The 13851-nt window shown below is 46.5% G+C and overlaps 1 long non-coding RNA gene across 1 annotated transcript; it reads right to left on the bottom strand.

Moving 5' to 3' along the window:
- Positions 1–284: 284 nt before the first annotated feature.
- Positions 285–12953, bottom strand: Gm17745 (predicted gene, 17745). Its single transcript, NR_038014.2, has 3 exons — positions 12823–12953; positions 962–1105; positions 285–885 (listed from the first exon to the last, which is right to left on the bottom strand). It is a non-coding gene; the product is annotated as a predicted gene, 17745 (long non-coding RNA).
- Between the last annotated feature and the right edge of the window lie 898 nt (positions 12954–13851).

Below are 13851 nucleotides of genomic sequence, written 5' to 3'. Positions count from 1 at the left end.
TTAACATATCAAACTGAGGCCAGCGCAAGGCTAGGCAGAACTGGTGTCTGATGACGTGGGACACAATCAGGACAATTCATTCAGCCATTATTGTCACGAAAATCCAGGTTAGAGCATCACTCGGAGTCTGCGATCTGAGGAAAAAACATGCAGGCCTCTCGTGTCAGCTGAGCAGGAAATGCCCCTGTCTCGATCCAATAGCTTAGTCAACTGTCATCTGAACAGATAGCCAACTGGCCACATGGCTACTAAACACTTGACATGTGACAAATGCAACTCACCAGTAGAGATTCTAAGTTTTATTTAACTTTAACACAAAAAAATGTTTAAATACAAATATAGCTACTGAAAAGATCACTGGGCAACATAGACTTAGTTGATTTTTTTTGTAGTAGCAATAGAGATGGTGTATATTCATTCTAAATAATTGAATATTTCCCACTAATTACTTAGCCTTGGCCTGAGGCCAGCTATGTTCATCCACCTTGGACAAAGAGCACCTCTCCAGTTCCTGCACACAAATTAAAACGCCAGCATCTGGGATGCTCAGGTGTGGGGTTTCACCTTTCCCAGCTTTCTGCACTGGAAAGACATCCAGAGGTGTAGCCATTCTCCAGCAACCTTAGCTTGCAGCATGCCCTCGGGCAAATTTTACGTGCCATTTTAAATACATACTCACAGATAAACATATGTATTGAAATATAATGAATTGGTTTTTTGTTTTTGTTTTGTTTTTTTCTCCCTTTTGTTTGGTTTGGTTTTGGTTTTACGTGCACCGATGCAGATTTCCACACTACTGTAAGCCCGTCCAGATGCTGCGAGCCACTCCACACGCAGCCAGCTTGGGAACTGCACGCTCCACTACACCCTCCAAGGTGCCAAACCCTGTGGAAGTCCAAGCAGGAAAATTAGGCGTTTTTACTAGCGATGCCTTAATGGTATGCCCACTAGAAATATGTACCTTGGCACAAGTGGGCCTCCTGGCCCCTGTCAACTTCTTTCTGCTGCTGGAGTTGGCATGGCAGCCCTGGAAAACAGGCACGCTTGCCTTTACGTTCAGCATGAATCGCCAGTTCTGTGTCGGAGCGGAGCCTGCCTCAGATGTCTGCAGATATAACAGACAGACAGCACATTTCCCATGTCCATCTTTCCCCAGGGGCCAGAAGAGGGTTGAAAATAACTCCCGAAGTTGCTGTGAGTTTTCCTCTCCACCCCTCCCCCCCTCCAAATATATACTATCTTGGGAGTAGCACACTTTTAAAAGTCTCTCACAGAGCTTTCCAAATATTCGTAGCAAATATGCATGTGTCTTGAAGGTGAGTCCGGCCAAGGTGGCAAGTTAATGAAATCAGATGGTGTGTGTGTGTGTGTGTGTGTGTGTGTGTGTGTGTGTTTTGAACACTTTTCTGAGTCCCCAGCACTCACAGAGTCGGATACAAGCTTATTCATTCATACTGGAAAACTAGGCCCTTTGTGGTCTGGGTCCTGGCTGCACCGACAATCTTGTCGCCTCTGCTCCCGTTCCTGTGCCCCAGCAGTACTGAGTGAGTGAGAGCATGCGCAGTTTCCCCCTTTGCTTTCTGTATCATGGCCAATCCAGAAGGTCTCTGACTCATGCCTGTTCTGGATCAGTTCCCCCCAAACACCCAGGACAGCAGGTACCTGCTGCAGGTGACTTTCTCTTCCCTCTCCGAGTAGGATGCCCCACCCCCCTGCCCTGTGCTCTCGGTGCCCTCTACCCTATATATTCCAATGCATTCCATATGTCTTTGTTTACTATATTCTGTTACTTTGCCCAGCTTCCCTTTCTGTTGGCCTTTGAAATTCTTAAGAGCTAAGTCTGTACCTCTTTTTTTTTTTCCTGAACACTCAGAACCAACTGACATGCGGGGCTTATACCCGTCAATCAAAACAATTCATGAGGGCTGGAGAGACGGCTCAGTGGTTAAGGGCACTGACTGCTCTTTCAGGGGTCTGGAGTTCAAATTCCCAGCAACCACATGGTGGCTCACAACCATCTGTAATGGGATCCGATGCCCTCTTCTGGTGTGTCTGAAGACAGCTACAGTGTACCCATATACATAAAATAAACAAATAAACAAGCAAAAAGGTTCATGAATTAGTTGAGACAAACAGGATGCACGTGGGATGGGAGAACACTGGCGTTTCCCATACCGCCTAATCTCATCTCAAAGGGTTTTTTTTTTGGGGGGGGGGCGGGTCTGGATCAATCTGGCATTGGACAGGATTGGTATCTGTCTATTTAATGAAAACTATGCCAGGTACTTCAGAGACACCTCATGCCAAGGCTCAGTGAATGAAGGAAACTGTCGCAAGGGATTGAGAGCAGCAGAAGAAAGGCAGTCACCATGTGTGTGGATATTTGTTGAGGTCCTGTCTCTGAACTCTGATCCTAAAAGGTGGCCTGAGCCAGGCCACCTCTTGCTCTCTGGTTATGCCCAGTCTCATTCAGACTCCCCTGTCTCGGCAGGAACTTCACTCTCCTGCTTTTACGTGACATGTTGCTGATAAAATTCGTGTGTCTGTCCTCTTGTAGGTAAAGGAGACCTCTCCATCTTTGTCTCCATCTCTGTCCCTCCATCCTTCTCTCCATCCTTCCTTCTCTCCCTCCTCCTTCCCTCCCTTCCCTTTCTCCTCTCCCCTCTTCTTTGTCTCTTCTCTCCACTCTCAGTTCAAAGACACAAAAAGAGAAGTCCTGTTGAATACACAGCATCACCACAGGCACCCAGCGTGGCCTGCTGACAGCCCAGTGCAGGCCCCTCAGTGCAAGCGGAATCTCCCAGCACCCTGACCAGGGACTTCCCAGCCTCTAGAACTGCAAGACTTCAGTACTTGTCCATCAGCCCATCTAGTCTAAGTGCTTTGTAGCCTCTGGAGCTGAGACACGATCCCCTACCCGCCACTCTCCACTAGCCACCAGAGTCGTTTTATTATTATTATTATTATTATTATTATTATTATTATTATTATTATTATTATTATTATTATTATTATTATAAAACCACATTGAGACATTTTACCTCCTCATGGAGTTCAACATTGAAAACAACTCATGCTTCTTTGCTGCCTATAAAACCTTGTGATCTGGCTGCCGCCAGATTTCTAGACTCTCCCTCTTGGGACACTCTTCAAACTCTAGGCATATCACCCCCTGCACACTGAAACCCTATGTGTCACTGCCCAAATGTGTGTGTGTGTGTGTCTGTGTGTGTGTGTGTGTGTGTGATCCTGCAGCCTTCTGGATGTCTGGCCCTTCCAAGGTGTTTTCTGACTGGCTACTGTGTGCAAAGTCCCTACAATGCCACCAGCCACCCATCTAATGGCTGTCTGGTTTTCTTCATAGCATTTTTAAGACCTGATACCCTACTGTCTTGCATCCTATCCTCTGATTTCTCATTTCGACTGAGAACAGGAACTTGGCCTGGGTATTTGCCTTTCTATCATTGACACGGGACAGGCCCTGCTCAGCTCTCATCAGTTCTGAGTGACTACACATGCTAGTAGCTGGAGAGGTAAGATGCTCCACCTCTCCTGGTTTGTTTTTCCCCTCTTTCAAGAAAGAGTAATGGCTGGGCATGTTCCCAAACAGTCCTTTTTATGCATTTGCATATCACAGATTGGGGAATGATCAATGACTTCTAAGATTCTGACGTACCTGGAGTGAGTAGACTCATAATTAGTTTCTTTGAAGTACCAGTGAGTCAGAGAGTGTGCTAGCTCCTACTCGGAGCCACAGCAAAGTCTTTATGGATGAATGCAAGGGCAACAGTGTTTAACGGAGTCTTCAAATGGGAGGTGCAAAAAGATGAGACACAAAGGGATGTTGTGGGTGGTGACAGCATCCCACAGGCCTACACTTCGCCTCTCTCCCTCTTCAGCTGATACCTTAAAAAACGCTAGGTTACCTACCTGAAAAGTATACCTAGCCTTGTTCGAAGGGGAGGGGAATTACTGTTGGTGGGAGACAGGAGAGGGTGTGAGGGGATGGGTAGATCAAAATATATTATATACATGTAGGGAAGTGCCATAATGAGGCAGATTGTGTGTAAATATATGCTAATAAAAAGCATTTGAAAAGGTACATCTAGTATTGCCTACCTACCCACTTCGTGTGCTGAAAAGATGGATGGAATTTCTTGAAACATTGAGCCTTATATAAGGAACATATAAGACAGATGTTAATTTAGGAAAGCATTGTCTAAGGGAATCTGGAATTTTCTTCAGCTTTTGAAAGAGAACTAGGCTCAGAAGCAGAGACCTAGGTCTGAGCTTAGATTCTAAAGCTGAAAAGTGGCATGACTTTGGGTAGGAACCTTAAAGATCATTGAATCTGCTTTCGTCCTCCTTGTTAAGGGGATGCTACTCCGCCCATCTTAGAGCCTGTATCTCAGTGGCTCTCTGGGAAGGCTTCAGACTGTAAGCCACCATGTATTGTGCTTTGGTTCTGCGAATACCGTTGAGACAGACTCTCTACAGAATACAAGGACAAGAGGATGTCAAAAGCTATTAATTCATACTCTTGCACATGGTGTGTGTGTGTGTGTGTGTGTGTGTGGTACATGTGTGCTCATGCATGCATGTGAGTGTGCACATGTACATATATATTCATATACATGCATATGGGTGTGTGTACATGTAAAGGCTGACTTTGGAGTTAGGTGGCTTAGGTTCAAGTTGTGCGGGTGAACTAGAATTTATTTCAGTTCTTCGTAAAACTGGTTAAGTACCAGCCCTCAGGGTTATTTAGGCAGTGGTTCTGAGCCTCAATAATGCTACAACCCTTCAATACAGTTCCTTATGTTGTGGTGACCCCCAATCATAAAATTATTTCATTGCTACTTCATAACTGTGCCTTTGTTATGAATTATAATTTAAATATGTTTTAGAGATAGAAGTTTGTCTAAGGGGTCACAACCCACAGGTTGAGAAGCACTGGTTTAGAGGATTGTATATAAATGTCATCTGGCTGACATGTGATATATATTTTCTATGACTATTAAGTTACTCCTCTGAAAAAAAAAATCACTGGTCTTATCCACACTGTTCAAGGAGTCTTGCTTCTTTCCAGTTTCTACTCAGTACCATTCTGGAATCACCCAGACCTTTCCAGTTCTTCTCGCCATCATACACAATTATACAGGACATGGCTAAGGAGTATTCTGCTAAGTGCCAGGAGTGCACTGCACAGCAGTGGGGTGAAGTCCTGACTAGGTCACACATCACACAGACAAGCAGTAGTCATTCTGATGTTCAAGGACCCCCGTTGCAAAGTATAACCCTTGGACTTCCTTGCTGTAGCTGTGAGCTGGAATAGAAGGTCAGATTTGAGTCTGTGCAGCAAAGCTGAGGAGCTGTGTGGACTTAACTGGCACCAGGCTGTAAGATGAGTCACTGAACAAAGACGTTGTTACCATAAAGATTTGCCTGTGGACAGTTAAATTACATTATTGTAATTTGCCAAAAATACCTTGTGTCGGTTAGGAGAGACTGAGTCATGCTATGATGAGAGATCACCCCACCTCCGGCCTATGAACGCACAACGGTGTCTAACCACGGTACACTGATGGCTTGTTTCCTCTGCTATTCTTGCTGTTCTTGGTGTAGGTGTTGGAGATTGAATCAATGGCCTGGCTTGTGGGAGGCAAGCATCCCATCACTCAGCTCCCATTCCAGTCATGCATATGTGTAGATGTGTGTTCACATTTGCGTCAACTTTGAGATAAGATCTTCATGTGTAGCCCAGGATAGCCTCAAATCCAAAATTCTCCTGCCTTAAGCATCTGGGTGCCAGGGAACACGCACATACCCCCCCCCCCGCCCACACACACACACCACTGTACCTGGCAGCTTTACCCCATAGAACTTTCATTTCTTGTTCATGCTTCCTGTTCACTGGACATTGGTTGGAAAGGGAGGGTATGGGCATGTGGCGGCTCTGGTCAATGTTTATGAACAGTCACTGAGGTATGTAGGCTGGTAGCACCATTCCCACTTACAGAATTGCTGATTTCATGCCAGAGGGGGAAATGACATCCCTAGATCTTGTGTTGGCTACTACATGCTTTAGCTTGTGAGCAACACCCTTGACTATAGACAACTCATTAACCACAAGTATCCATTTTGATCTCAGTCAACCTTCCAAAGGAGGCCAGAAAAATGTGATCACACCAAGAGGAAGAGAGAAAAAAAAAACAACAACAAAAAACAATTGCCAAATATTCCCACTGCTCACTTCTATCCCATTATGTACTAATGAAACTGATTCTTAGAAAACCCAGTGACAATTAAGAGAGCAGAGCTAGGTGATGCTGTGGTAGCCAGTGTGGGCCAAAGACAAAGTTTGGGAATTCTTCAAAAGCCGTCTGGTTCAATAGGGCGATCCTTCTTCCCTTGAGGACATCTTCCTTCTATCCAATTATTTACTTATCCTTTTGCAATTTCTTGGATCAAAGTCTTGCCTTTTATTCTCTCTTATTCCCTTCCCCTATTCTGCCAAATCCCTTCTCCTTCTCCAACCCACTCCTCCTTTCATGTCTTTGTGCATGCGGCCCACTGCATTAGGATTCCTGCATGAGAGGTAGGTTATCTGTTTGAGTTGGGCCTGTGCATCAGAAGCAGCACCATTAATGACTATTACCAATCCCCTTCCCTTACAACTACATAGAGCTCTTCTGGAGGGTGGGGCCTTATAAGGCTCCTTTTTTTTTGGTTTTTAGAGACAGGGTTTCTCTGTATAGTCCTGGCTGTCCTGGAACTCACTCTGTAGACCAGGCAGGCCTCTAACTCAGAAATCTGCCTGCCTCTGCCTCCCAAATGCTGGGATTAAAAGCATGCATTTTAAAGCACTAATTGCCGTTCTTGAGCTCTATCGCCCATTCTGCCTACCTCCTCTTCCACAATGTTCCCTAAGTCTTACAGTAGTAGTAGAGATGCCCCATTTAGGTTGAATGACTGCTGGACCAACTGGTGGAAGAAACATTCTATACTACACTGCTTCTCTGCAACCACAAACCTCTAGCTACCATAATTTACCATATAACCATCTATATCCTAGTAATGAATCCTTGGTCCTCAGTCATGCTTCATCCATTTTAGCCAGCATTCAATCCAAAGAAAGGCTACCGTAGTGGAAGCTCATGTGCCTCTCAGTTCCTTACTGGACCTGACCTGAGAGCTTTACAGAAAACACAGTCTTGCTGACACGGTAGAGGGCGGGCTCTGGCTCTGCTAAGAAGTCAGTTTTCATTGCTTTAACTATGGGGTTGCCTTTAGGTCTCAACCCATTCCCTGTGGTCAAGATGTAAAACTCTCAGCTCCTTCTCTGGCACCACAGGCTTAGATTTCTTAAAACCTACTTTAATAAGGGTTCTCAAATGCTTCAACGCCCCTTCTAGCCCACGGTCCAAAGGTGTGGAACCAAGAAAGGCAGCCTGTTTTCTGGGTGAGCTAGGTTTAAACCCTGGAGACCCAGCAGGTGTTCCTGCAAGGGACAGAAGGCCCATTTGCCATGCTCCTACACACTGAGCTCCTGACACTAGGCCCCAGCTCCATAATTCTGTGGCCATCAGTCATGTAGGGCAATGCCTCAAGTCTCTGGTATTCTGTCTGGACTCCACCCCCACAGTTACCTGGCAACAGCCAGGCAGGCCTGGCCCACTATAAAAGGGGATATTTGCCCCCTCCTCCCTCTCTTGCTCTTACTCTTGCCTTTCCCTCCCTTGCTCCCCCAAACCCCTCTATGCATTCCCTTCCCCTATCTCTCCACATAGCCATGGCTGGCTTCTGATTCTCTACTCTCTCCTTCTCTCTGCCTTTCTCTTTACCTCTACTACCCTCTTAGCTCCCCTTCCTGCCATGACAATAAAAACCTTAAAACCATGGACTGTCTCTTCTCATCAGGATCCACCATGCTGGAGCAATGGAGCAGGTCTTCCTCTAAAGAGCCACATCTAACCTCCCACAAGGAGGCCTCTCTGCCTCTGGAGACATGGCTTCCGCTGAGCAAGCCAAGCAGTCCCGGGCTAGAGCCAGCCCGGTGCCCTCCCCCCAGCTCTTCCACGTCATCCAGCAGCATCTGGGGTGTCCAAGAGCCTGAGAACCTGTCGTACTCGGCCTCCGTGCAGACCCGGGGACCCTGAGCCAATTCTGGCAGTTCTGCAGGGACCTCAGACTATGATTTCCTACCTTCAGCAGGGTCTTGTGGCCTCTTACAGCCCAACACCTTCCTGGCGGTGGAGTGGGGTGTATGCAGTCCTGCCTTGCCCAATGGCCTGAGCCCTGGGCTGGACATGGGACCCATTTTAACCCACACAAAGATAGGGGAGAAAAAAATGGTAAATAGGACAAGGGGATATAAATCTGTTTAGAAGTAGTTCTTTGGGGGTGATTCCAATCTCTGTCAGGATACCAACAGTCCAGTTCAAAAGTGTCACTAAACACAAATCAGTAATGGTAGCATGATCCAGCAGAAACCACCAGGCCTCCACCAAATTGGCACTAGTCACCAGGAGTGACAAGGACCGGCCAGAAAGCTAAGAGTTTTCTGCTCTGCCTTTCAACGAAGCAAAGACCGATAAAGCATGGCACAGCTAGCCTTGCAAACAGCCTGTCACTGTCAGTATATCCTATAGACACACTCTCCAAATATCTTGTGTCTTCCCAAGAGGTTCCCAAAGAAACCTCTCTGGTGAGGTCTGAGAGCTACACTAATCTATGTGTCTAGGAAGAGATAGGGTGCCATTATGAGGATGGTGCACCATGAAAGGAACCCCTCCCCCCACCCCCAATACACACAGGAAAGTTATGTAACTATTCAGGATTTCTTTTTAAAGTAAAAAGCAAACATGAGAGATTGCATGCAATAATAAAAACTTCTGAGTTTGAGCATCTAGTCTCTAGGATTAATTCTTAGGGAAACTCATTAAGTGGACCCTTTGGCCAGGAAGTCCTGGGGAGAGGATCCTAGAAGACATATGGGAGAAGTTGAGGAGAACCAAACCATGGTGGAGATTGTTCTTCATGGAAAGTCAAGAGAATTTGGGGCGGCATTCTCTGTTATTTAATGGAAGTTCGTTTGGTGAGCTTGTAGTTTAAAGAAAGCTACAGGTTAAAAAAGAGGACCAGTCCTTGTATCCTGACCCTTTGCGATCTGCCACACTTAGAACAACAGTAAACACAGGAAAGCTTGCTTATTGGACACCGAGACTTCGGAATGAGAGCGGTGTTACTCAGCCACAGATGGTCCACAGGGATGGCTGAAGTGGTGGTGAGTTTGTGCCTTCTGATTGGTCAGCATACACAAGCTTGGCTTCACATGCAAAATCATTAAAGACATTGTATGAATTGTTTTTTTAGACTCTGTGTATTAGGCATATATGAAACAAATAAATTTAAAGTTTCTTTTCTGGGATAACATTATATACATAAATGTTCCAAATTATAAAGGGATCAAAAAGATCCCAAATCAGAAACACTTCTGATCTCAAGCATTTTGGTTAAGAGAGATCCAGTTATTTATTCATTTATGTATTTATGTATTTATTTCATATGAGTACACTGTAGCTGTCTTCAGACACACAGGACTGGAAGAGGGTGTCAGATCCCATTACAGATGGCTGTGAGCAACCCACCATGTAGTTGCTGGGAATTGAACTCAGAACAGTCAGTGCTCTTAGCCTTTGAACCATCTCTCCAGCCCAAATATTCAACTTCTAATATGGTGCCATGTCTCATCCCAGGTAGGTGATCTCTTTATGGTGCAAACACTGTGTGGCCCCTGGGCCTCCATTTTAACTGTAACTCACTCTGTCTTAGGCAAGATGGAGGAGTTCAGTTGGCTAGACACTTGGGGTCTGAGGGATATGGAACTGAAGTGCTAACGATGAAGGTGGTAGTTAAGTCACTGAGTCTAAGATCTCAGTAAAGAATGGAGATTCAGCCTGCCAAATATCCTGACCCTGGGAGTTTTGAGGTCAGTGTTTAAGGCGAGGGATATGGAGATATAGAAAATTGAAAGTGGCCAAGATGAGTATTAATGTCACAGTTAAGTGACAGGCTAGGAATGCAACACATGTTAGAATAATACATGGGAAGACAGCTAGGTCAGTTCAGTGGGAAATAATTCATGGTCTTCAGTAAGGAAGATCAGGGTGGGACTGAGTTTTAACAGGGGTGGGGCTTGAGGGAGCCCATTCTGCCTTCAAAGGCGAATACAAAGAACTTTTCCTTCCCCGTCATTAAGTTGTCAGATGTCCAAGAGTGCCAGCTTCCGCTGGGATTTGCAAGGATCTCAAGACACTGCACTTTGGGGTTGACCAGATTGTAGACGTCCAGTCAACGAGTAGCCATATCTGGGGACAAGGGTAGTTGTCATCCTTGCTAAATAGTCATTGAGAAGAGTGCTACCAGATATCCTAGGCAGTCCTGGCCAGATGCCATAGGACAAGGCAGTGGCATGGCTCCCAGGCACAAGTGACCACTTCGCCTGGAGGTGAAATGTCATGCACTGCCTTGGACTTGATTCTTTCCTCTACCTCCACCTCCACCTCCACCTCCTCCTCCTCCTCCACCTCCACCTCCACCTCCACCTCCACCTCCACCTCCACCTCCACCTCCACCTCCACCTCCACCTCCACCTCCACCTCCACCTCCACCTCCACCTCCTCCTCCACCTCCTCCTCCTCCTCCTCCTCTTCCTCCTCCTCCTCCTCCTCCTCCTCCTCCTCATTCTCTTCCTTTTCCTCTTCTTTCTCTGTTTTGTTTTTGGGGATTTTGTTTGTTTTACTTTGTTTGTTTGTTTGGTTGGTTGGTTGGTTGGTTGGTTTGGTTTGGTTTGGTTTGGTTTTAGAGACAGGGTTTTTCTGTGCAGCCCTGGCTGTCCTAGAACTCACTCTATAGACCAGACTGGCTTTGAACTCAGACCTTTGCTTATCCATGACATTTCTGCCAACTGTTCTGTCTTTCCTGTGGGTCTTTTCAACTTCCTTGATAGACAATGCTTTTGAAACACAAAAGTTAGGGAGAGTCTCTTCCTGGTTGGTTGTTTTGGTTTGGTTTGGTTTGGTTTGGTTTGGTTTGGTTTGGTTTTTTTTTTGTTTTGTTTTGTTGTTGTTTGTTGTTGTTGTTTTTCAAGGCAGGGTTTCTCTGTGTAGTCCTGGCTGTCCTGGAACTCACTCTGTAGACCAGGCTGGCCCCGAACTCAGAAATTTGCCTGCCTCTGCCTCCCAAGTGCTGGGATTAAAGGCGTGTTCCACCACTGCCTGGCCTCCTGGCTGTTTTTTAAAACCTGTTTATTATAATCTCCTTTCTCTGAGCCGATCAACACAGAAAAGCCCTGCTGTCTCAGGTTGTAAGGAAGCAGCAAGCAGGAAAAGAAACTTTAGGGTTTGGGAGCAAGTATGGCCCAGACAACAGAGTTTTTCTTTCAAGGACTTAACTCTTGAGCAAAGAAATAACTGCTTCCACATTGTCTATCACTATGGCATAGAGACACTACAGAGGAGACCTTTGGCAAGTTCTTCAGGAACATCAAATGGGTACCCTAGACTAAACTTGGGGGTAGGAAGGTCTCATCATACATAGTCAAGGGTGTGGACCTGCAGAGAAGTCCACCAACAAGGTCATCCTACAGAGCCTGAGAGGAAGGAAGCTGGAAGGTTTCTCCCAGCCTACAAATATCCTTTCTCAGTGTGAGAGCCCAAGCATCAAGCAGCCTGAGCACTGGAAAATGAGACCGGAGCATAGGCTCTTTGATCAGAGGAGGAGCTGTGGGCTGAGGCTGACATGGCTTGGCAAAATCACAGCTACTGTTGAGTGGAATGATACTGCTTTCTGACTCTGGTGGTGTTGAAGGTAATAAGTGGAATGACTTGTGTCATGACTCTACCGAGGAGTGGCTTCCCAGGGTCTAAGCCTGTGCGCCAAGATGAAGCAATTTTGAGTAGTGAGGCCCCTCTGCTCATGAAATATAATAAAGCTCTATGTAACTCCTGTGTTTAGGGTTTACATGTGAAATGACTGCCTCTCTTAAAATGTTATCATCTGGGGGGGTCACTTCCATAGGACACAGAGCACCTGAACAGAGCCTCTATCCCATCAGATCAACTTCAGAGACTGAGCCTGTTTAAGTAGAAGGTCGGGGGTTGGCCACAATCACCAGAATTCTTAAGATATGTCTGTGGCTTCTGTGTCCCACACCAACATTCAACCTACCCTGCCAGGCAGTTGTAAGTGGGAACTGCTAGTTTATGTGAACTCCAGGCAAAGGAGTTTCCTTCCTCCAAGGGCCTGTGCATTTCCATGAGGCAGAGAGCAGTGGTCACACCCAAAGATCTCCACTTAAAACGGGCTCATTTTCGATCCTGAGGGTCCACCTTTGTGTAAATGTAGGGCACGTTCATTTCAGGGTAAACCTTGTGGTGGTAGGGGATACATCTGAAAAACAGAATAGAATCCGTTTTTCTCCCCAGAGGGACAGGCAGGGGGACTCTCACTTCCTGTCAGTTCAATGAAAAACAATGATGGGGGGGGGGGTGAAAGGGGAGGAAAAAAAAAAGAAATGGAGCCCTCCCTTTTGTGTCTGGCCTTCGACATGAACTCCTGATAAGATCCTGGAAAACAAGCAACATTTCTAACAGCCTGTTTGCCCTCTTCAGCTGAGAAAACAGCAAGAGCCAAATCGAGGGACAGGGGCGACCTCTATTGTGAACGTGGCCAGGCGGACTTTTTGTCGCCAAATGGCAAAGCCCGAATGACTGAGATAAGGAATATAATAACATTTTCACATGAACCTTGCATTCTTACCTCTTCTATAGGAAAGGAAGGATATCCCTGCAGGAAGGAGGAAGTGGGGCCCTGCCCATGTCCGACCGCAGCGCAGGGACTGCATTGTCCAGGCCTTCGTGGTGACTCAGGAAGAGGGTACGGAAGTTTCGACAGGAAAACAGAGAAAAGTTCAAACGTAAACAGCGTCCAAAAAAAATTTACCAATAGCACACTAGATTTCCTCTCTGGGCCTTCCTGTGTTTCAGAGCATCTCTGGGCTGGCAGATTTTAATCTCGGCTTCTGTTCACCTTGGTAACCTCCAGCAGGGCGACCATACTGTTTCCCTCCTCAGTAAGTCAAGAGGATGTGTTTGCTATGGCAATGGAAACAAAAACAACCCCTTTCCATAGACTGTATCCTGCCTGGCCAGGCCGGACTCTGTTCTTTCTTTTCCATTGGTCATTTCTGGGGAGGGTAGGAGCTTGCCCTGATCTGCATGTGGTAATTGGCAGCTTGTGGTTAGCAGGGCTTAAGCAAGCCCAGTGCTCAGTGCCCCCCTTCTCAAGGCAAGGGTTTAGTTGGGCTGCCCAGTTTAGCCTAGGGATGGGTTTTGAGTTTCACTCCTAAGGGCATTTGGGGAGTTGAACCTGGTCCTTCCCAAAAGTTCCAGAGGGGTTGTGATTTCCTTCCCCACACCCTGTATTCTGTGCTCCCAAGGGACGCTGCATGGTGACTCTGGGTTTAAAGTTAGGAAAATCGAGGCTATAACAGAAAGAAACAGTCCCACTGCTGAATCTGAAGTTTAGCAACAACAACAACAACAACAACAACAACAACAAGACACAAAAGACAGTGGCTTCAGAGTCTCCTGCCCTCCGTTCAGTCCCAACCCTTTGTATGGAACCAAAATGGCTCTCTTAGGGGAGCTGGGAAGATGGATGACAGGAGAGAGGGGGAGGGAGGGAAAGGGAGAGGAAGAGAGGGAGAGGGGGAGAGGGGGGAGAGGGGGAGGAGAGGGAGGGGGAGAGAGAGGAGAAGAGGGAGGGGGAGAGGGAGGGGGAGAGGGA

This window comes from Mus musculus, chromosome 10, assembly GCF_000001635.26.
Source record: "Mus musculus strain C57BL/6J chromosome 10, GRCm38.p6 C57BL/6J".
In the NCBI taxonomy this organism is placed as follows: Eukaryota; Metazoa; Chordata; class Mammalia; order Rodentia; family Muridae; genus Mus; species Mus musculus.
The sequence above is the reverse complement of the archived record's forward strand: the minus strand, read 5'-3'. Positions and strand labels throughout refer to the sequence as shown.